This window comes from Macaca nemestrina, chromosome 6, assembly GCF_043159975.1.
Source record: "Macaca nemestrina isolate mMacNem1 chromosome 6, mMacNem.hap1, whole genome shotgun sequence".
Lineage (NCBI taxonomy): Eukaryota > Metazoa > Chordata > Mammalia > Primates > Cercopithecidae > Macaca > Macaca nemestrina.
This window is the reverse complement of record NC_092130.1, coordinates 51,159,425-51,183,988: the sequence shown is the minus strand read 5'-3', so window position 1 is coordinate 51,183,988 and position 24,564 is coordinate 51,159,425. Positions and strand designations below refer to the sequence as shown.

The window sequence follows — 24,564 nt, the reverse complement described above, 5'->3', positions numbered from 1 at the left end:
TTGCTGTTAGTGTACAGAAATTCTACTAATTTTTTAAATGTAGATTTTGTACCCTGTAACTTTACTGAATTAATTCATTAGTTCAAAAAGATTTTTGGTGGGGTATTTGGGGTTTCCTATACATGAGATAATGTTTTCTGCAAATAGGGACTATTTACCTTCTTTTTCTCCAGTTAGGCTGCCTTTGATTTTTTTCCTCTTGCCTAATTGCTCTGGCTAGGACTTCCAGTTCTATGTAGAGAATAAGTGGTGAAAGTGAGTGTCCTTGTTTTCTCGCTGATCTTAAAGATCTTTCAATGTTTCCCAGTTGTGTGTGATTTTAGCTGGAGGTTTGTCATGTGGATATTGACTTTATTATATTGAGGTGCATTGCCAATATAGCTAATTTGTTGGAAGTTTTTAATTGTGAAAGAATATAAAATTTTTAAAAATGTTCTTGTCTGCATTTATTGAAATGATCATATAAATTTTGTTCTTCATTTTGTTAATGCAAGGCATTACATTTTTTATTTGTATATTTTGAACCATTATAGTGTGTCTAGGATGAATCCAATTATATCATAGTGAATAATCTTTACAAATGTGCTGTGGAATTTGCTAGTATTGTATTGAGGCCTTTTGCATCTATGATCATTGGGATATTTATCTGTAGTTTTATTTTTTTTTTGTAGTATTCTTGATTGTCTTTGGGATCAGTATAATGCTGGCCTCATAAAATGAGTTTGGAAGTATTCTTCAAATTTGTGAAAGAGTTTGTGAAGAATTGGACTTGTTCTTTAAGTGTTTGGCAGAATTCGGTGGTATTGCTATATTGACCTCTTAGTCACAATATAATGACCTCTTTTGTCTCTTTTTACAAGTTTTGACTTAACGTCTGTTTTATCTTATGTAAGTATAGCTACTCCTACTTTCTTTTGGTTTTGATTTGCATGGAGTATCTTTTTCCATCCCTTCCATTTCAGTTTATGTGTGTCCTTACAGCTGAGGTGAGTTTCTTGGCAGAATAGACACAGGTCTTGTTTTGTTTTGTTTAATCCATTAGCCATGTTGTCTTTTAATTTGAGAATTTAGTCTATTTACATTAAGGTAATTAATCATAGTTAAGGGCTTACTACCATCATTTTATTGTTTTCTAGTTGTTTTACAGATACCTTCTGTTTTTCTTCTTTTGCTGTCTTCCTTTTGGCTAAGTAGTTTTCTTTAGTGGTATACTTTGACTCCTTGCTTTCTAACTTTTTATGTTTCTACTGTAAGTTTTTGCTTTTGGTTACTGTGAAGCTTACGAAATCATCTTGAAATTATAATAGATTTTTTTAGGCTAAAAACAACTGTGATTACAAAAAAATACAACTTCAGCCTTTTACCTCACTCTTTCCCCAATATTTTACATTTTTTATTTTTAAATTTACTTTTTAAAATATTTATCTCTTAACAAATCTATAATTTGTAATAGTTTTGTCTCATAAACATATGTTTCACACATAACCATATCACCATTATAGTATTAGATTACTCTGAATTTGTGTATTTACTTTTACCAGTTAATAGTTTCTGCTACTTTTGTGTTAATCATTAACATCTTTTAAAATATTGAATAACTTTCTTTAGCATTTCTTGTAAGACAAGTCTGGTAGTGATGAACTCCCTCAGTTTTTTGTGGCTTTTATTTTTTATTTTTTATTTTTCAGAGAGGTGGGGTCTGGAAAAATGTTTATCATTTTCATTAGTGAAGGATAGTTTTGCTAGGTACACTATGCTTGGTTGTCATTTTTTCCTTAGTACTTTAAATAGATTATCTCATGCTTTCCTGGCCTGTAAGGTTTCTGCTGAGAAGTCATCTGCTAGCCTATAGGAACTTCCTCATATGTTGTTTGCTTCTTTACTCTCACTGCTTTCAGTATCCTTTCTCCATCTTTGATTTTAGACAGTTTCATTTTAGTATATCTTGAGGTAGTGTTGTTTGAGTTGAATCTTTTTGGTGAGCATTGTCCTTTCATTACCTGGATACTTATCTTTCTCCAGGTTTGGAAAGTTTTCTGCTGTTATTTTTTAGAAATAAACTTTCTACCCCTGTATCTTTCTTTTCTACTTCCTGAATTCCTATGATTAGAAGATTCACTCTTGATGACTATCATATAAATCCTAGACACTTTCTTCATTCCTTTTCATTTGTTTCTATTTACTTTTAAAAATCTATCTTTGAGAGATTCATTCAAATTCAAAAATTGACCTGCTTGATCAATTTTTCTGTTGATGCTGTCTACTGGACTTTTCACTTCATTATTGTATTTTTCAGCTGCAGACTGTTTGATATTTTATTATTTTAATTTCTGTTAATTTTCTAATTATTGTCATTTATTTCTTTCCTCATTCCATTGAATTCCTCTGCATTTCCATTGAGTTTCTCTATTTTCTTGTTCTCTGATCTTCCTCAAAATAGTTATTTTGAATTCCTTTTTAGGAAGTTTATACATCTCATTTTTTTTGGAGGGGGGGCATATCATTGGCACTTTATTTTGTCTTTTTGTTGATACCATTTTTCTTTATTCTTTATTATTGTGGTTGTACATTTATGTCATTGCAGTCTTCACAAACTGGCTTTATCTGGGAATGCACTTCACCAGTCAGCCCATCTAGAAATTCTTGGAAGGCTGTTTGGTATAGTTCCAAAGCCCAAGGTTGCTGAGGCCAGCACAACGCTGGGATAGGATAAAAGCCTAGGGCCATTGGGATGAGTTGGAAGTCTGCGGCTACTGAGGCCTGCTGCTGCCATGGCTGAGGTATTTCCAGATCCTGGAAATTTGTCCTGTGATGGTATAAACCGGGGATTGAGTCCACCTTTCTTACCTGAAGTCTGGGGCTTTGGGGATCCTGCCTGGTGCTGGGACAGGTATGGAGGCTCAGTCTTCAGGTACCAGCCAGGATTCTGGGGCTGTGGTGGCCTGCTCAGTGCTGGGCTTTACGACAGGCTTGGTGTTGGTGTCCATAACAAAGTCCAGTGCTCACATTCCTCTTTCCTCCAAGCAGAGAATATCTGTTCCTGCATTGTGCTGCCTGGGTTTGGAAGAGGGATGACATGGATAATTTAAAACTCTTTTCTACCCTCTTCAGTTCAGTGTGTCTTTTCTTATTGTGCTACAAACAGGTCCTGTAATTGTTTGCCTGATTTCCTTAGCTCTTGTGAATGTATTTTCATTTATAGACTGTTGTTCAAATCGATGTTTCTCTAGGGGTATGATCATTGGAGAGTCCTATTATACCATCTAGTCCTGCCCTTCTCTTTTTAAATTTTAATATTATCTATTTATAAGCCAGAAAAAAATGTTATATTCTAGATTGTGTATAATATACATAATCTTTGACAATTTCTACAAATCCTTACAATACCTTAATTTTCTTATTTTAGTTTACTAAAATTTTACAACATGCCTTCACAGCAAATTTGGTATATATTCTACTCGTAGTGAAATTTGTGGAAAAATATGGAAAAATACACCAGGAAAAGAGGGAAAGGAATCACTGGTATTTCTTAATGCTTTCACTATTTTTGAGAATTGTAGGTCAAACTTGTAGACAAAGTGGGTAGATTGTGTATAAGTGATAAGAGGGGGATGTGGACAGTGAAGAGCTGGCATGGCTTTTCTTATGACAAAGAAGGGGAAAATCATTTTTTAGTGCATATATCTTAGGCATTATGCTAAGGTTTTTTTGATCCTTAAAAGCAACCCTGTGAGCAACATATTCTAATCTCCATATTTGAAATTCATAGATGTTAATGTTACAGTTAATAATCCGCTGAGTCAGTATTAAAATATTGCCCACATAATTACAAAGTCCAAACTGCTTCCACTGTAGTACATTCCACAGATTGGATTCACTAGGGAGTGGAATGTGGTACTGAAAAGGAGCATCAGCATCTCTGAGAAGCCTGATGGTTTTCTCTGAAGTATAAAATTGACTCCAGAAGATATATTGACTCCTACATTTGTATCAATGGAATAATGTTCTTCAGGAATTGCAGAGACTTAACTTAGTGTGGCACTTAACTATCTGATACGAGGTGGGAATAATTAAGATTCCTTGACACACGGGTATCTGCAGATGGCTAGTAAATTCTGGTGTTCCAATGATGAGATAGATAAATGACTAATTTGGGTGTGTGTGATTTGGCTTGTATGACAAATGCATATTAGAATTTGCCTGCCGAAGTCTAATATCAGCCACTGCAGTAGGAAAAATTCATTCTTTATCAAGTTTTCAGGTGAAATCCAGGTCACTCTTCCAAAATGGATTGGTGGAAGATCTTTTTGAAAGGATCTTGTAAACGCCACAAAAGTATATATGATAAACATTTCTCATCCTTTTTGAAAGGAATGTACAGTCGTTTACCAGGTTAACTGGGTAGTGGAGTAAGTAACTGTGTACTGGAGTAAGTACCAGGTTAACTGTGTACTGGACAATTCAGACTATTTGAGGATTCTTGTATATGATTTCTGAACTGTCACTACTACCAGAAGATCTGAACTTTCATCATAATTCTCCAGTTATAGAGGGGGCAATAGAGGTGTTAAATGGAGTTTCGGCATGAGTTAATCTTACAGTGATTCTAGTGAGTACCAGTGTATATAATGGAGAAATAGAGATACATACATACACATGTGAATATTCGCACCCATTCACTTAGTAACTGATAAAAGTCTAATATTTTTCCCCGGACCTGTGAGGTAAGAACCAATAAGAGCCAAGCAATAAGAAGGCCCAAATGGAAAACTTCTCATTTTTTCAATAAAATTGTCTAAAGTATTATCACATTCTGCAAGGAATTTCAAGAGATTATCCCAGTCTTCAAAGACATATAGGAGCAGTAGTCCCAGTGTGACCCCTTTAATTTACCTATTGGCCCTTGGGGAAAAAAACAGGTGTATTAGGTAGATGATGGTGGATAGCTCTAAATTGATTCAAGCAGTAGTTGCAATCACAGCTGCTACACTTGACCTAATATATTTACTGAAATAAATCAACAAAGCCTCTGACGTTGGGAATGTACTATTTATTTGTTAAATGTGTTCTTCTTAATTTCCATAGGGAAGATCAACAATAATTTACATTTATAAGGGAAGAGAAGCAGGATACATTTATTCTCTTGTTTTGGGATATGTTAATTCTCCCTGACTCCTATCATGACAAAGTTTACAGTGGCCTTTATTACTGATATTCTGTGAAATATCATGTTGGTAAACTATACTGATAATATTGTGCTAATTGGATCTGGTGAGCAGGAGATGGCAAGTATTATAGTAGCATTCCAGAAAGGCATATGCATTTCAGAGGGTGAGCAATAAATCCCATGAAGATTCAGAGGCTAGACATATCAATGAAATCTGCAGCATGGCCAATCATCCCTACTACTTACTACTAATAAAAGGGCAGCACATTCCATACCTGGCAGTAATGCTCAGTGCCATTTATTGAATGGATCAGAAGACTGTCAATTTAGAGCGGGTCCCATAGCACGGAGAAAGGTATATGGCAGGTTTTACACTCTAGAATATCTGATAGTGCTAGACGTTTTCATGATAGTAAAGAATGCTTTATGTTATCTGTGGCAATCCCCAGTAAAGAGATGAGTCACAGACTTCTAGAATTCTACAGCCAGGCCTTTTCTTCTGCAACAGAGAACTGTTAACCATTTTAAAAGTAGCCCTTGATATATTATTGGGCTTTGGTAAAGACCAAGTGCCTGACCATGAAACACCAAATGACTGTGTAACTGTGGCTTTTATTGTGACCTGTATTTGATTATACCTGTCATAAAACAGATAAGCACAGCATCAATCCATCAAAAGGTAGAAATGGAGTATTTGGAATCAAGCTGAGCAGGTTCAAATATATATCAGTAAACTACATAAACATACAGTCCATGACATGTAGTTTTTCTATATTGATACCTCTTTCTCAATTTTACTTTTGGTCTCATAGGTAGAGTGGCCTTATAATGAATTATTCAAACTGAGATGCATTTCTGAGTAAAAGTTAATGCTATTAATTACTCTGTGATACCTGCCATATGCTGAAATTATCCCTAGCAAGCTGGGTACAAAGTCACCCTACTTCTGGATTACATGCTATGATCAACTGAAGAGAAGAAAACACGTGAGTCCAGTTCTCACACAAGTCAGAATTGATCACCATTTTGGTGCTAGCCATAAGTAAACTGTCACCATCAGTATTCACTCAGTCCCTTTGGCTAAGAACAATTCCCCTAGGAGAAAGAGCTGTGGCCGGTATACTTAGAAGTTCATTTTGCATGTATGAAGAAGTGGCCTGCAGTATGGATATATGTGGACACCTGGCAAGTGACTAATGATGTCAGAGTGTTTAGTCAGAACCCTTGAAGGAGTAAAATTTGAAGATTCGGGACAAGATTGTCTGAAAAAGTGGATTGTGGATAGTCTTAGGAGAGTGGATACAAGATGTAGATTTTTGAGGTTTATGTCCAACAGAAAGCCTACACATGCAGAGAAGTCATCAATAAAAGGACAGGTAGGATGACTTCCTGTCCTGTGAGATAGTCCAGCCTTGCACTTGGCCCTTATAGTACCGGTGCAATGTGCTACCCATGGCATGAGTGCCTGTGATGACTGATAGCAAGGACTTCTTCTTACCAAAGTTGAACTAGCAAATGATACTTGAATGTCCAGCATGCCAGCAACAGAGACCATGCTGATTTCTTAATATATCACTATCCTTTGAGGACACAATTCAGCCACTTAGTGGCAGATTATCTCTTCCATCTGTAAGGCAGCAATTTTATTCTTATAAGGACATGTATTTTTCTTGTCTGTCCACAGTGCCAAGTTTAACCTTTCTAGAACTTAAAGAATATCATGAATATTTTATACAACATAGTTAGAGACGAACACATTTTACGTCCAAAGACATGTGATAATTGGCTCATGACATGAGATCTATTTGTCTTTCCATATACCTCATGACCCAGAAGAATAATGGCAAAATAATCCATTATAGGCTCAGGTTAAAAAAAATCAGCTTGAGAACAAAACTCTGAGGGTTAGGACTGATGTCTTCCAGGTTGTGGTACACATACTGAACCAAGTCCTAATATACGGTGGTGTTTTCCCAATAACTAGAATATATTACTTTGGGAAAAAAAGGAATAGAAGATTACCTTCCCTTAATGCCACCTGCAGTGGCCCCTGTGTAGGTACGCAATTTCTGTGCCTGAAACCATAATCATTTCTGTATTTCCAAAAGCTTGTTTCTAACAGAGAACACAGTAAAAGGTCTACTGAACTTGCAGGTATGAATACCACACCTAGACACTTACAAGTCATCATGCCAGTGGACCATCAGGCCAAGAAAGGAGTTAGCATATTGGCCAGGATGATTGACTCTGGTTGCCATGATGAGCCATGGATGATGTTACACGATGGGTGCAGGGAAACATTTGTCTGGAAGCTTAGATTCACTGGGGCATCTCTCGGTTCTTCTGTGTCTAGCAATAATGATGAACTGCAACATCTGTGGCCTAACAAGGATACATCATTATCAGCTTCTAATATTAGCATATTATTTACTTAAATTCAATGTTTGTTTTTTGTTCTTCCAGAATGTAAACTACAAAATGGTAGAAATATTTATTTTGTTCGTTTATGTATCCTAAGGGACTGGAATATAGCCAGGGGTTCAATAAATGTTTTTGAATATATGAATAAATAATATAACTAAAAAATTGAGAGGAGCAGAAAATTGGAAGATAGCACAAATGTTCAAAATTCCTACTATTTGACATATGAGAATCTATCTCAAATTTTGATAAACTGTACAATGTAGGCAGATTACTTAAATAGCAAGCAATAAAATGAATGAAATGGACGCTGCTATCAGTGGTTGTCTCTGAGTAGTACAAATGGTGTGAAGAAGATTACTTTTTTATTTAAATTGTTTTATTTTTATCAAATTAAGTGAACATAGTTAATAAACCATTCTATAAATTTTATAAAGGCAATCACTTTCAACTCTTAGTTATTTTCATTCATATTTAACTCAATTTTTAAAAACATCATATGCATACACTGCTATATTTAGATATTATCTGAGACTTCTCTTTGCAGTAAAGGTTTACTTCTTTATCACCCACTTCTTCTTCTCAACACAACCTTATTACCATTTATAGTTAAGTTAGTGTTTTACGTGTTTATGAAAATATTGCTCCATGCTGATTCAATGAATGTGCTATACCTGTTTCCTTAATTTTTGTAACTTTTCATTTTTTATGTTATTTGTAATTATTTTCTATATATTTAGTATTTTCTTTTTAAATACACATACAGCTTGGTCAGCCACCCTGTGGTTATTTACCCAAATGCTCAAATGCAGTTTCAAAATCTCTATCAGTTTTTATTTCTCCCTACTGAGGACCACTCTTGCACACTCATACATCTTCCTGCTCCAAACTAGACCTGTTCTCTAGCTCTTGACTTGGGATTCTTTTTGCCTGCTCTTCTCTATCCTGTTCTTCAAGATGTGGTATATGCTCTAAACCAATTTCCAGTAGTTTAAATATCAAATTTTGGAAACCAAAAAGGAGAGACTGCATTAGATGTTTTGTTGATCTGTGCTTTCCTTTTTTTATTTTTTTTTTGACTTACTCTCTTATTTAAAAATGCCTTTTGGTAAATAAGAAAGAGAGCATGGGAGATATTTTTTCAACCATAAAGGATTTGAAACTACTATCTTTAGTCTTTCTTCCCTTGTGAGTGATAATTTGTATGTGTGTAGAATTCTCGGCTTCGGACTACATATTGCTTTCCGGTACCAAGCGTTTTATTCAGAAGTCAAAAGGCTTTGTGATTCTCATTTCTCTTCATAGATGCCTCCCTTCTTCTTCTCCCTCCCGGCCCTGCCCTGAGATTTAGAAATCTTTTTTACTCACGTGGTAAAAATCACCTATCTTTTTTCTTCCATTCATTATGCTAGGCACTTTTGACCAGTTACAATTTGGAAATTTTCATCCTTTACTTCTGATAAAATTTTTTGCATATCTTCTTAAAATTTGAGAGGAAGTCTTTCGCTTTCCATTTTATGTTTTGTCCTTGTAATTTTGCTGCCTTCATGCATTACTTATCTAATTCAGGTATGAACGTAGACATCTTAGTGGCCATGTGCCTGATGGTTTAAAACAAACTAATATATGTAGGACAGCATAAAGCTCGTGTGCAGGAAGAAGAGAACAGAGAGGAGCAGTGAGCCTTATGTGTTTCTCCTGGGTTCCAGTGATCCCTTTGATTCCTGAAGCTGTTTTTCTTTTGATTTTGTGGAGACTCCACATTCTGATTGAGCTAGTTTGACTTGAGTTTCTCTCATTACTCTAAATTAAGCCCTTAATGTTAGTGTGCTTTACGGAAATGTGGAGAGGTAGTCACTGATTTTGGCTGTTGTTTTACATTGATACGAGATTTGATTGAAATTCCCTTGATCCTTCCATTTCTAGCTGTGATATTAATTTTATGTGTCAATTTAGACCAGAGTATTCCCAGATATCTGGTAAAGTATTATTTCTGGGTGTTCCCAGATGGCTGATTCTGTGGACTCAGTAAGTAAATTGCTCTCTCCAGTGTGGGTTGGCATCATTCAATCCTTTGAGGGCCTGAATCACACAGAAGGTAGAAGGAGAAATTAACTCTTTTTATTTTTCTTCTTGCCTGCCTGCTTGAGCTGAGCTATTTTCTTTTCCTTCCCTTTGACTGGGATTTACCCAGTTAGCTCCCGTGGTTCTCAGCCCTAATGACGCTACCAGTTTTGGTGAGTCTCCAGCCTCAAATAGCAGATCATGGGACCTGTCAACCTCCTAATAATGTAGGCCAATTTTCATAGTAAATCTCCACACACACACACACACACACACACACACACACACACACACTTTTCCACAGGCTGCTATTGCCAGATTGAATGTGAATATTCTATTGGCTGTCTTTCTTTGGAGAACCCTAATGCTTGAGCCATGCCATATCAATGATTCGTAAGCTCTTCCTCACCCAAAGAATGAGCAACATCTGTGAGAAGAGAATTTATGATTGTTTCAAAGATTCTTGCTTGGTATTTATTTCATGACTGAGGATTTTACATCTTAAAATGTATCAAGGAAATTAAAGTCAGTATTCTCAATATTTTAATGATATGATTACATAAAGAGAAGTTGGAGATAATTTAATTCCTGAACAAAGGTTGAAAGGTAGGTTTAATTAGTAGTTTTTCTATTTTTTTTTTTTTTCAGGAAAGGAAGGTGAAAGTCTCAAAGATAAAATGTTCATGTAAAGACTTGGAAAAAAACTGTTGTTGTGATAAACATATTAAGTTGGATTTTTACCACACCAAAGTAAAACAACTATGTAGGAAAAATGATTAAATAACTATATGTGAACTTTTGTGTTAAATTCTGATTTAAAAATTATCTGATCCTTTGATGGTTGCAGCAGCCAATATGGTTTTAGTATGTATATAATACAAAAACTTGAACATCAAAATGGTATACATTATGAGTTGGTTATATATATTGAAATAATTATTTGGATCCCCCAAAGGATTTGCCAGAAAAAATGTTAACATTAGGAATTCTTTTTAGTTTACTAAATTATTTCAAGTTTTCAATGTTTATTATATAAAAGGCATAAAACTGCATAGGTTGCTGCTGCCATAGTTGAATTTTTATAATCATGCTTAATGCATTTTAATAACTCTTTAAAAATTATAAAATTTGAAAATTTAGAACAATAAGCAGAAACTTCAAATATCTCCAGATTTGTGCCATTGCTAGTGGACATATCATTTAAAAATTACCACCCAAATACCAGCAAGTTTCTTTGGTTTGTGATTGACAAGCACTATAGACCCTTATGGATCATGTGCTTTATGACAGATGGTTATCCTGTTACAAAAACACAGTTGTAGAGAGAGAGAAGACAAATGATTTCTATCAACATTTTAAATCTTGTTCAGTGTGTTCACTATTGAATTCAAAATAAATATTTCCAATTTCATTTTTCATCTTTAGACTTCAGTGGCACAACATTGATCTTTTTATGTCACAGTTTTTCTGCAACATTAGTTAAAGAGGGTTTTAGTTCAGGAATGAACTGTACTAACAGAGTTAGTAGGAGCAATGAATGGAGTGAAACGTACCCATGCTGTATGCTTTCCATCTGTGGAGCTTTTGTGAAAAGGAGGGTGACTGGTTTGGGTGGCCAAGTGGACACAAGGTGATTTAGCCAATGTGTAAGTGGGAAAAATCCTTAAGTCAGAAAAAGAAGTGGATTCTAGCAGAATGTAGTTGGCATTTTTCAGGAGAAAAAATATTCTATTTTAGGAGCATTGAACCCTGGCCAAATTGGTAAGAACATAAATCCTGTCTTCCTTTCACTAGGTTTTTATAAATTTGATGTTGCATCATTAGGTTCATCCAGGTTTAAAATGTAGAATCAAAAAAAAAAAAAAAAAGAATCGGTATCTTTCTTAGGAATAGAATTGTTTATCACTATGAAACAATCATCTTTACCTTAAGTAATGCTTTGATTCCTTGATGTCTATTTTTTTCATATTAATGCTATGACTCTTTTGGTGAGAACTTGCATAGTAAAACTCAGTTCATCATTTTACTTACAACATTATGTTTTAGATGTGTCTTCTTATAAGTATATTAAAGTTGATTTTAAAAAACCCAGTCTGCCAATCTTAGACTTATTTTATATTCTTCATTCTTCATGTTGTAGGTTTCTCATTCTTTCACTTATTGATTTTTGAATTGATTAACTATTGTTTCTCACTTCTTTTTTTCACATTGCTAGTTTGGAAATTATATACTATAGTTCTCTAATATAAGAGGTTCCTCTTCCATATTAAACCATATCAAAATCTAAAGTCAAATTTTAGAATTCTCATGAAGACAATATAAAGACCTTAGAAAGTGTTGATTTTATGTATCTCTTCATCAATCTAATAACTCAAAATTGCTATGCATTTTTGTCTTGTAACTCTAATTTTGACTTAACTAATCATCAATTAATAATGTCTATTTTGTATTAACTAGAAAACATTAGTGTCATTTTATTTTATATTGTCAACATTTGCTTAGGTTTTTAAAAGTTTTTACTGAACTATAATTTATGCACTGATATTTGCATTGCAAATATTTTTCACTAGCCTGTGTCTTATTGTTTCATTTTCTTATGGTGACTTTTCAAAAGCAAACTTATTTTATCTCTCATGCTTCATGCTTTCTGTGTCCCAAATAAAAACACTTTTTCTTACTTGAATTTGTGAAGACTTTCTCCACTGTTTTGTTTTAGTTTTATAACTGTAACTTTTATGTTAAATCTATAATACATTTAATTTTTTGATATGATGTGATGTAAGGTTCAAGATTTACTATTTTTCTGCTTAAAAATATCTGATTGTTCCAGTGTTATTTGTTGGGAATATTTTCCCTCATACATTGAATTATCTTAAAAACATAATGGAAAACCAATTGACCAAATATGTGTGGATAAATTTACAAACCCATTTTGTTTCATGATATTTACAGTTGTCTTTATGCATTCCTGTTAACTATAGCATTATCGTAATTTGGAAATTAAATAATATAATTTTTACAACATTGTTATTCCTTTAAAACTGTGTTTAGGCTATTTTAGATCTTCTTCATTTCCATATAATCTGAAGAACTGGGTTTTTATAAGAGTAAGTCTTATGGAATTTTGGGGAGTTTGCTAAATTTGCAGATCAAATTGAAGGTAAATGATATCTTAATAATATTGAATATTACCTCTAATTATTTTGATTGTCTTTTATATCTCTGCAATAATTGGTAGATTATATTGTATAGGTCTTGTATGTTGTTTTGTTAAATTTATCCCCATCTATCTCATATTTTTAGATGATATGATAAATGGTATTTTAAAATTTAAAAAATGTTGGCTTTATATTTAAGTCCATTTTGTAGATGGTGTGAGGTATGTTTCTGGTTTTTTATGTGTATCTATTTCTGGGATTTCTCTTGTGTTCTAGCTAATCTATGTATTTATGCTTACACCAACTCCACACTGTCGTAGTTACTACAGTTTATATTAAGTCTTCAAGTCAAGTAATATTGAGTCTGTCAGCGTTGTTTTCCAGTGGTGGCTTGGATATTCTAGCTCCTCTAACTTTTTATGTGGACTTTATAATAAGCTTATCAGTATATAAAACAATTCTTTCTCAGGTTTTTATTGGTATTGTGTTGAAATTATATATTAAATCAAGAAGAATTGATCTTACAAATAATGAGTATATCTGTCCATTTACTTTGGTCTTCTTTAATTCATTTTATATATATGTTTGTTTTACATTTGTACCTAATTATTTCATTTGTTTTGATGACACTGGGAATGGTACTTTTTTGTGTAAATTTCACTTTCTATTTTAATTATTTCATAATTAGTATGCAGACATTTCCCAACTTGCAATGGTTCAACTTAGAATTTTTCGACCTTACAATGCTGTGAAAGTGATACACATTCATTAGAAACTGTTCTTCCAGTTTTGGAATTTGACCTTTTCCCAACTGTAGGCTAATCTAAGTGTTGAGCTCTGAGCACGTTTAAAGTAGGCTAAGCTAAACTATTACGTTCAGAAAGTTAGGTGTGTTAAATGCATTTTTGACTTAAGATATTTTCAGCTTATGCTGGGTTTACTGATTTGAGGCACACCTGTATAATAATTTATATATTAAGATACATTGGTTCTGTATCTTGAAAGTTCACTAAACTCAATTATTAGTTCTAGTAGTATTTTTGTACATCCATTGAGATTTTCTCCAGGGACAATCATGTAATCTGTGAAAAGATATGTTTTATTTATTCTTTTACAAACTGTGAGCTTTTTATTTATCTTGCCCCATTGCACTGCCTAGGACAATGCAGAAAAGTAATGAAAGAGAATATTATTGTTTTATTCATGATATTAGAGGAAAATGTATTCCATCTTTCCCTTTAACTATCATATGAGCTGTAAGGTCTCTGCAGATTTTTAAATCAAGTTTCCTTCTGTTATTAACTTGAGTTTTTATAATAAATGGATGTTGAATATTAAAGTTTTTCTGCATTTGTTGAAATGAATATGTAGCTTTTCTTTAGTCTCCTCCTATAATAAATTCTATTGACTGCATTTTGAATGTCAAACCAGTCTTATTGTCCTAGGATAAATCACATCTAAACATGAAGCATTATTTTTAATACTTTGTTAGATTAAATTAGCTAATGTTGTGATGGGAGTTTTTGCATTTATGCTCATGAGGAACATTACATTTTCTTCTTATATCTTTTATTGGTTTTCTTAAAATATTCTATGTTTCTAATTTCTTTAAGAGTTTATATATAATCAGTATTAGTTTTTCCTTAATGTTTTGTGGAGTTCATCAGTGAAATAATCTGGTTCTTAAAATTTCTTTGGAAGTATCTTAGCTATAAATTTCTTTGGTTGAAATAGGACTATTCAGATAATCTATTTCTTCATGAATGAGCATTAGTTGGTTGTGCCTTTTAAGAGGTTTTCATATTTCATTGAGGTGTTAAATTTATGGGCAAAAGAAACTTGATAATATTCATTATCCTCTTAATGTCTTAGGAACTACAAAAAATACTTCTTTGATTCCTGATATTGGTGTTTCATGATTCTTTCTCTCTCTTTCGATTAATCTGTCAAGAACTTTGTCAGTTTTACTGATCTCTACCAGATTTTCATTGATTTTTCTCTATTTTCATTGTTTATAATTAATTTCTGTCTACCTTCTGTTTCTAATTGCTCTGAGGTTAACTTGCTCTTTTGCATTTTCTCAAGGTAAAAACAATTTATTTGAAATATTTTTTATTTTCAAATATGAGCATTTAATTCTATAAATTAGCTACATCCTATCTATACATTTTGATACTTTGTGCTTTCATTTTAACAGAAAATGTTTTCTAATTTCACTTGTCATTTCCTTTTTGACCTTTGACATAATTGATCATTAATGATTTCTAACTTAATTGCATCATGATTATAGAACACAAATTCTGCAACTTCAATACTTTGAAGTATTTTTTTTTTTTCTGGCATTCTGGTGTGGGGAAACAGTTCTCCCTGTATTTCTTAGATTCCTATATAGTTCAAGCCATCTGAGCAAAAAGCATTTCTGTACAACAAACATGTGTTAGAAATTAGAGATCATGTCTCCCTAAAGATAGAGAACCCTGGAGATGTCCCAGGATTAATAAAGATAAGGCTTTTACCTTACCCACCCTAAAGACATGTGCACTTGAAAGCTGTGCATTCACTGTTGTTTCGTGGGTTGCTTTATAAATGTCATTTAGGCCAAATTGGTTGATAGTATTTTGCAGGCTTTCTGTAATCCTTAATTACTGGCTTTTTTTTTTCTGTCAATTACTGAGAGAAAAGTGCTGAAATCTCCAACCATTATTATGGATTTGTTGATTTCTCTTTTTAGTTCTATTAGTTTTTGTTTCAAGTATTTTGAAAGTCTGGTTAGATGTATGCATATTTAGGATTTCTGTGTCCTTTTGGTGAGTGAACCTTTTATCACTATGTAATGTTCATCTTTATTCCTGGTAATACTCCTTTTTCTGAAGTCTGCTTTCTTTTATCTAAATATTGTCAGTTCAGGTGTCTTTTGATTAGTGATTGAGCAATATATTGTTACCATTGTCTTACTTTCACTATCCTTCTGTATTGAAATGTTTTTCATTGCATACAGTTGCTTCATTTTAAAATCGAATCTGACAATCTGTTTTAATTGATATTTTTGGACCATTTACATTTAATCTATTTACATGGCTAAAAGTTACCATATTTCTAGATAATTCTGTTTGTTTCTTCATTTCTCCTTTGTTCTTTTTTCTGCCTGCATTTTATTGAGACCTTTTGGCTTCTAGTTTATTTCTACTACTGATTTATTATTTATACTCCTTTTTTCATTTTTAAAGTGAGTTCCCTGAGGTTTACAATATACAACTTTAAAAAATAACTGTCTTGTAATATTATTACATTTTATGTACCATAAAAACTTTGCAACAGTATATTTCAAATTCTCCTCCCATCTTTTTTTTTGAGATGTAGTCTTGCTCTGTCACCCAGGCTGGGGTGCAGTGGCACAATCTTGGCTCACTACAACCTCCACCTCCTGGGTTCAAGTGATTTCTCCTGCCTCAGCCTCCCGCTGGGATTACAGGCACCCACCACCACCATGCCTGGCTAATTTTTGTATTTTTAGTAGAGACAAAGTTTCATTATGTTGCCCAGGCTCGTCTTAAACTCCTGACCTCAGGTGATCTACCCATCTCTGCCTCCCAAAGTTCTGGGATTACAGGCATAAGCCACCGTGCCTGGCCTCACCTCTCATCTTTTGTGCTGTCTTCATACTGCATCTTACTCTTCCACGTTGGTCCAACCATAGTACTGTGCTCTATTTTTACTTTAGACACTCAATTATCGTTTAGAGCAATGATAATGTCTTAAACATAAGAAGACATTTCATATTTATTTTCATTTTCACCATGTTAAGAGACTTTCACAATTTGCATAACCAAAGTTTTTGGATTGCGTTCATTTTTCTTGAAGAGTTTACTTATAATATTATGTGCAATCTCCTGGTAATGAGTCCCTTTTTTATTGTTTCTCTAGCAGTACTATGTCTTTTTATGACCGCCTACCAGGTTTTCCTTTTATGTCTGAATTTAAGCATTTTGAATATAATTTGGCGGAAGGAGTATTTTTTAATCGTAAGGCTGAGTTTTCTGGATCTGTGATTGATAGCTTTTTAACACAAAATTCTCAGCCTTTTTCTCTTCAAATGTTCCTTCTGATTTTCTTCCTTCAACTTTATACCCAGATTTGAAGAGTCAATTTTCTCTGCAATTCCTGAGGCAGTGGTAGAATTTCCAGATAACTCCTACAGGAAAGTCTAGTCCTTGGTGTTCAAATTCAGTGGAAGAGAACATACTATTATACTCTCTTTCAAAGGCAAATGCTTTTGGAGTGACTGCAGGTAGCAGTTCTCTGCTTACATTCCTAGGTTCCTGCTTTAAAAAAAAAAAATCTGATAATCCCTTACTCTCATACCAACTAATTGACATATCTGGGAAGGTATTTTCTATATTATATTAAGGAATAATTACTGGTTTTGGTTGAAGAGTTGATTCAAGCAACTAACCCATTATGTTGTCAAATAGAATTTGTTCTTGTTCTTAAGGTTTTAGGTGAGGAGTTTGGCTTCAATATTCATGTTAGTTTTTCAAAGTTAAGCCTAGAGACTGGGTTTGCCTTGTTAGTAAATCTGCTTCCCAGTTTAGGAGTATCACCTGTAGATACTCCTAAATAAAATTAGCTTTGGTAATAAACCAACATTTTAAACTGCTAGGCAATTGATTAAAGCAGTTAGTAAGCATCATACATCATCTAAAGTTCTAATTAAAATTTATACATAAAAGCGAAAATTATAGATCAATGAACCATTCCCTATATTCCAGATTCAATAACTATCAATTTTATTTTGCCTCATGGTTTATTCATTTTTTGTTTTTATTTTGTACTTAAATAATTTAAAATTCTAGCTCTCATAAAATTTTCTGCCGGGCACAGTGACTCACGCCTATAATCCCAGCATTTTGGGAGGCCGAGACAGGCAGATCACGAGGTCAGAGATCGAGACCATCCTGGCAAACACGGTGAAACCCCGTGTTTCTACTAAAAATACAAAAAAAATAGCCGGGCGTGGTGGCGGGCGCCTGTAGTCCCAGCTTCTCCGGAGTCTGAGGCAGGAGAATGGCGTGAACATGGGAGGCGGCGGAGCTTGCAGTGAGTGGAGATCATGCCACTGCACTCCAGCCTGGGCGACAGAGCGAGACTCCATCTCAAAAAAAAAAAAAAAAAAAAAATTCTGCCTATGTGTTTTCTATACGCATCTCTAATACATATGTATATTTTCTTACCTAACCACAATGATATCACACCTAATAATGTTACCATTAATGTTTTTATATAATCTAACAACCAAGGCATAAATTTACTCAGTTTTCTCAACACGGCTTTTAAATAGTTGGCTTATTTGAATTAAGATCTAGACAAGATATATGCATTTCATTTGATGATTTTTCTTAAGGATCTTTATTCTAGAATGTCCCCCTCTCTACTTCCTCTCACCTTCCCCTTGACATTGACTTGTCCCACATTTCGTGATGTTCCAATTAATCAAGTCACAATCAGAATTCTGTTGTAAGTGTTCCCATCAGTCTTCCACCTGTTTGGCCTGTTGATAATTATTACCTAAATAAATTAGGTTTTAAGGGTTATAAAATAGACACTACCTATCATTCCTTCTATATTTATTAAGTTCATTCTCAAACTTCTTCCAATAATATTGAATTAGTATTTTGTTTTGGATAATCATGAACTAAAGAGTTTTTAATATATTCAATGAACATTCAATTGTATTCATCAGATACTCAAATTTTTCTATTTTTCACAATGCTCACTTGTGTGTCATTTTAAAATATTTGATTAGTCTTTCAAATCTTGCTTGCTTTATAATATTCCCTGTTTCTTGTTTTATTCACTTAATTTATCCACATGCATTTACTCTTTACTATGAAAAATGAAGATAATACTACGCTTACATTTTTTCCCTATGAGGAGGTGAAAATAATACCTTTCATTAGAAATATCTCAGTCCCTACAATGCTGAAGGCTTCAACTTACCACACAATAATTGCTCTGCTTTGTGTTGTATTTATATTTGGTATGGGATGGTGGTTAATTCCAGTACAGCCAGTTCTGGAAAGTTTAAAAAGATTAACAGGGGATTTTTCCAGAACCAGAGATCAATGGTTCTTTTTAGAATGAGGGGTGCTTAATGCCTGTGTTTTCACCTCTGTGCCAGGTTATCAACTCTGGGGCAATAGAAGTCCCCTTTAACCTCCTGTCACAATGTTTGCAAAATTTGTAGGCTTGCTGGTTGAGTTTTTAGTCTCTATTCTACAGATAAGGTAACCCTTGGTGATGCTCACTTTTAGGAAAGTGGTTTAATTCTAGCTACCTTTCCCACTTGACATGAAGCCCAGATTCCTTTCACAGGGAGCATGTCTAATATACCTGTGAACGATTCTGTATTAGTTCCCTATTACCTTTCTGACTTTGAGGTCCCTCTTTATTTCTGGCACCTACATAATTTTCTTGGTTTCAAGCTTGGCTAGGCCTTATATTTCATTTATGGTGATATATTATCTGTAATGTCTACATGTCTTCATTGGTATGGAATCTTCCATAATGTTAGAAAGTTTTCTGAATGTCTTAATGGAAGATGAAAATTAGTGAGTCATTTGAAAGCCTCCAAGTGTTTTCTGGTAGAAGAATATGAAAAGGTTGACAGGATATTTTTTCTCCCTACTAAATGTTTCAAAAACTCACAAATTCCATCAAGAAAAAATTTTATAAATATTTTAGTGAGCAAAAAGTGGGATACTTCCAGTCATAGATGGCAAAGTTAAAGTACTTTTATTTAATTATTGTACTTTAAGATCTGGGGTACATGTGTAGAATGTGCAGGTTTGTTACATAGATATACACATGCTATGGTGGTTTGCTGCACCCATCAACCTGTCATCTATGTTAGGTATTTCTCCTAATGCTATCCCTCCCCAAATCCCCCACCGCCTAACAGACCCCAGTGTGTGATGACCACCCACCCCCATGTCCATGTGTTCTCATTGTTCAACTCTCACTTATGAGTGACAACACGCTGTGTCTGGTTTTCTGTTTGCTTTTACACTGTTGGTGGGAGTGTAAATTAGTTCAACCATTGTGGAAGACAGTGTGGCAATTCCTCAAGGATCTAGAACTAGAAATACCATTTGACCCAGCAATCCCATTACTGGGGATATACCCAAAGGATTATAAATCATTCTACTGTAAAGACATATCCACACGTATATTTACTGTGGCACTGTTCACGATAGCAAAGACATGGAACCAACCCCAATGCCCATCAATGATACACTGGGTAAAGAAAATGTGGCACATATATACCATGGAATACTATGCAGCCATAAAAAAGGATGAGTTCATGTCAGTTGCAGGGACATGGATGAAGCTGGAAACCATCATTCTCAGCAAACTAACACAAGAACAGTTAAAGCATTTTTATTCCATTTCATATACCAATTAAGGTGACAAAAAACAAAGCTCCATCCTTATAGACAATAGTAGACAGCAAAACCCAATTCACCAATTTCAAACAATAGTAGCCAAGTAGTGCTAAATTTTTACCAAATGAAGAAACATTGAAAATTGTATATATTTTGGTGTATCCTGGGCATAGTTTCCTCTAAGAATTGAAGAACCTAATCAAGAGATCCTTACTTAGAACAGGGAAATGTGGGGGGCCTGAGCAAGCCATGGAATTGTTCCATAGTGGGAAGTACCATGCATTGCATGTAATTGTATACCCTGAAAACTCAGAATATACCCAAATTTGCTGAGTTCACAAATATTTCCCTTGTACTCCCCACCCCCATACATCTTTATTTATTCTGCCTTGGAACATTTATTAAATTGACCACATATTATGCCATAAAGGAAAATTCAATCAATTCCATTAAATAGAAAATATACCTCGTTCTCTTAGAACACAATGCATTAAAATTAGAATTGAATAACAATTGTGGAAAACAAAGTAAATCCAAGAAAAACACTGAGAAGGAATTAGTCAAGATAAAGTTAGATATAACTGAAAAATAAAAAAGTAGAATTAATTAAATCAAAATCATAATTATTTGAAAACCCCAATATGTTAAAAGTGAAAATAATTCCTAAAACCACTATTGAATCAAAAGATAGATAGTAAGAAGCAGAGGTGCAAAAATCAGAAACTAGATTGAAAGAATTATAAAAGTATATTTTATTCAAATGTATTCCAATAAATTGGAAAACCTTTGTAAAATTATTTTTAAAATATCAAATGTGACCACCAAAAGATAGAATATTAGCAGAACAATTACCTGGAAGAACTTGAAAACATTATGGACGTGTGACTACAGCAAATGCTGCAGGCTCATTTGATTTCACAGGAGAGTTCTGATGATCTGTTGAAACTATTTACTACAGAAAAAGAAAACACTTGCATTTATATAAAACCAGAGCAATGTTGACATTAAAACTTGGCAAAGATAGCATCAAAATTAAACACGTAAACATTACAAAAGCCACTGCCAATAAGTATAACTTATGGATATAACTGCAAAAATTCCAAAATAAAATATTACAAAATCCAGCTGCACATTTAAAAAATCCAAAATTAAAATATTAACAAATTCAGCTGTGCATTAAAAATGCACACCATAACCAAGTCAGGACATTTTCTTGTAAGGATAGTTCAATATTCTATTTCCTTTTGCTAATTCTGCTATTAATATGATTCTACTAGATTGTTTTAACATATCTCAATAAGAAAAAAATTGATTACATGAAAAGAAAGTGCTGGAAATTTCAACTTCTATTGCCAAAACAACAACAACAACAACAACAACAACAACTGTGAATTAGGTAGAGATGTATACTTTCTTAACTGGGTAAAATATACATGTCTGAGCAAATTCCAGTATCATGCTCAATAGTGATCTTGAAGTGCTTCCATCAATGTGACTTTTATCTTTAATTATATGTAATATTGTGGACATATCAGTAAATGATATTCCAAAAATTTTACCATGAATTTTCACTATTGGAAAGTTGAAGCCAAAATTATTATTTTTTATTTTAATAAATGCCATGTTATTCCTAGAAAACCCCAAATAGTCCAGTGGAGAAAAATTAGAAATAAAAAAAAATTGAGAGTCATTTACCTGATTACAAAATTAACAGCTTCCTTGTGTATTATAACTGGTAAAGTAATGTGATGGATAAAATCTTCTTTTCACAAAAGCAATAAAATAGTAAAATACTGAGGTATTAATTTAATAATATAATTTATATTACTTGTGCAATAAACGATTTCAACCATAGAATGAGTTTTGTAAATAGAATGAATTCATTGTTTTTAGGCAACGAATTGGTATTCTAGAGATTGCAACTCTCTAAATTATGTAAATTCAATATTGTGACAAAAATAGGAAAGTAATTTTTGCAGCAAACGAATTAGAAGATTTATTGGAGAAATAAGCACTGAAGTATAATGTAGAAAACTTAAAAAGGGGTATTGAAAGTTCATTAGGCTTGAAAAATTTTTAAATGTTTCAAAATAGTTCACTAAGACAATTTTGTTGCACTTCATAAAAATATAGATCAGTGTATAAAAAAAGTTATAAAATAAACTCACACATATGTAAAAATTTAGTATATAATAACCATGGTATTTAACTGAGTGGTTATTTAGAAAAATTCTGAAACTCTATCTGAGATGTTCTATTGAACACAGAACATACACATAGACCCTATCTCCTATTAGATCACAAATTCAAAAGTTAAAAAACAAAACTCTTGGTTAAAAACCATGGCATTCTTTCCATAATACGGAGTGAGAAAACTCCAGACAGGAAATGTCTATCTTATAAATAATAATAAAAAAAAAAGATCCATTTAACTACGTGAAACTTTAAATGTTCTCCGTGATACAAATAAAGTCAAGATAAAAAATGTCACACTGGGAAAAATATTTATTAAATACAACACCTAATGCAAAGGCCGATTTTCTTATTGAATATTTTGTTAATTGTAATTCACATTTTTTCCACATTTTAATGTCTCTCGAATTGGAATGTCAAGAAGCTTCCTAAAATGGCATCACTGTAAGAAACAGATGGCTTGGAAGGCCAGTGGTTGGTGGGAAATCAGACAAGCATAGTAACTTTTCTGCAGCTGGAGTGAAGGGTAGATTAGGCTTAGTGACTTAATCTACCCTTGTTTTAGGGACTGTTTTAGTGACTGTTTTAAAAACGTGCTTTAACACCTGTGCTCTTGATTGCACAGTAGACACTATTATGGGGCAAAACATGGATATGAAAGACTCAGTGTTGCCAAGTGATACTGAAGACTCTGACGTTTAATTGAAGAAGTTTGTTTTGTTCTTTTGTATATGTGCAAGAGCGAAACATGACAAAAACATCCATTTACATATATAAAAGCATTTTTTAATATGTTCAAATTAAAAATGTGATAAGAAAGCACTGTTTCTTAATTTAATAGGCAGGGATTTTTTCCCCCTACTTGGTGCATAGTACTATCAGTGATGTCTTAGGTTTGTTGAAATATGTAACATAATGGACTTCTATAAATCCATGAGAGATAATCCAAATTCATATTTGAAGAAATTCAAATGACTCTTAAAGATATGAACAGGGATTGATGTTATTCATAACTTTCAAGATAAAGTCTTTTTAAAGATGAAATCCTATTTTGGCTATCAGATTTATCAAAACTCAAATACAGTGTGGGTGAGGGTAATTGTAAACAGCCTCATACAGTTTTAGTGATGGATTAAACTCACTGACTCTCCCGAAAGGGCAATTAAATGATGATTATCACAATTAAGAACAAAAATAGATTTTGAATAATAATTCAACATGTGTAAATTTATCCTACAGATATTCATACACCTGTACAACTAAATATCTGCAAAGAAAGTCACTGCATTATTTTTAATAGTGAAAAACAAAAACAATTTTAGTGTTAGTAGCTAATAGAATAAATTATGAGATATCCAAGCAAGATGATAATTAGTTTCTTATAAACAAGGCAATGTTTATATGCTAACACAGAAATGTCTCCAGAATATATTTTCAGCAAGAAAAGAACAGGTTCAGAATAGTATCTATGTGTGCATATACAGTAGACATTCATTCACTTGTTGAAGAAGTAAAATAACTATATATTTCTAAGATTGTGTTTGTATGTATATATGCACACATGTACAAAATTTAAAAGTATATACCAATAGCAGTGTTATCTTTCAATCAAAATTCTAGTTCAAAAAAGGAATAGACATATGACATTTGCCTGTTTAGGTAAGTCGCCTCAGTCAGCTTTTGTATGTGCAGACAGTGACTGATATCTATATGATTAACCTGACCTCTAGTTATTTACCCTGAACCTGTTTGACGTGTTTTCATTTCTTGGTGGGTTTACGTCAGGTGAAGAGCAGTCCTATCCCACCCCCTATGACCTTGCAGTTCTTGTTTGGTTCAGCCAAAGTTGACTGCTATGCTCAGTGCTCTATATTGCCCTATAGGTGTTTCAGGTGTGCTGTTAGAAGTTATGGAAGAAAACAATATTGTCACTGTGGCAGGAATGTGTCCTTTCTTTCTGGAGATTGTTAGCACAAGCATTATTATTCTTGCTCTTGCTCAGGTTGAATGATTTATGGGTGAAATATTTAATTTTTGGAGCACTTGACATTTTTGACCTCTCATCCATCAACCCTTTGGAATTACATTGCTTGGGAGATTGAAATACTACTTCATTCCT

General features: G+C 33.3%; 1 long non-coding RNA gene across 1 annotated transcript in view; it reads right to left on the bottom strand.

Moving 5' to 3' along the window:
• Nucleotides 1-2,543: 2,543 nt before the first annotated feature.
• The window catches only part of LOC139363775 (uncharacterized), a 104,679-nt gene continuing 82,658 nt past the window's right edge, over nucleotides 2,544-24,564 (bottom strand). The window contains exons 2-4 of the long non-coding RNA XR_011624702.1: nucleotides 21,105-21,204; nucleotides 7,349-7,549; nucleotides 2,544-3,054 (exon numbers count right to left, since the gene is read on the bottom strand). This is a non-coding gene — a long non-coding RNA (uncharacterized lncRNA). The remainder of the gene's footprint in view (nucleotides 3,055-7,348; nucleotides 7,550-21,104; nucleotides 21,205-24,564) is intronic.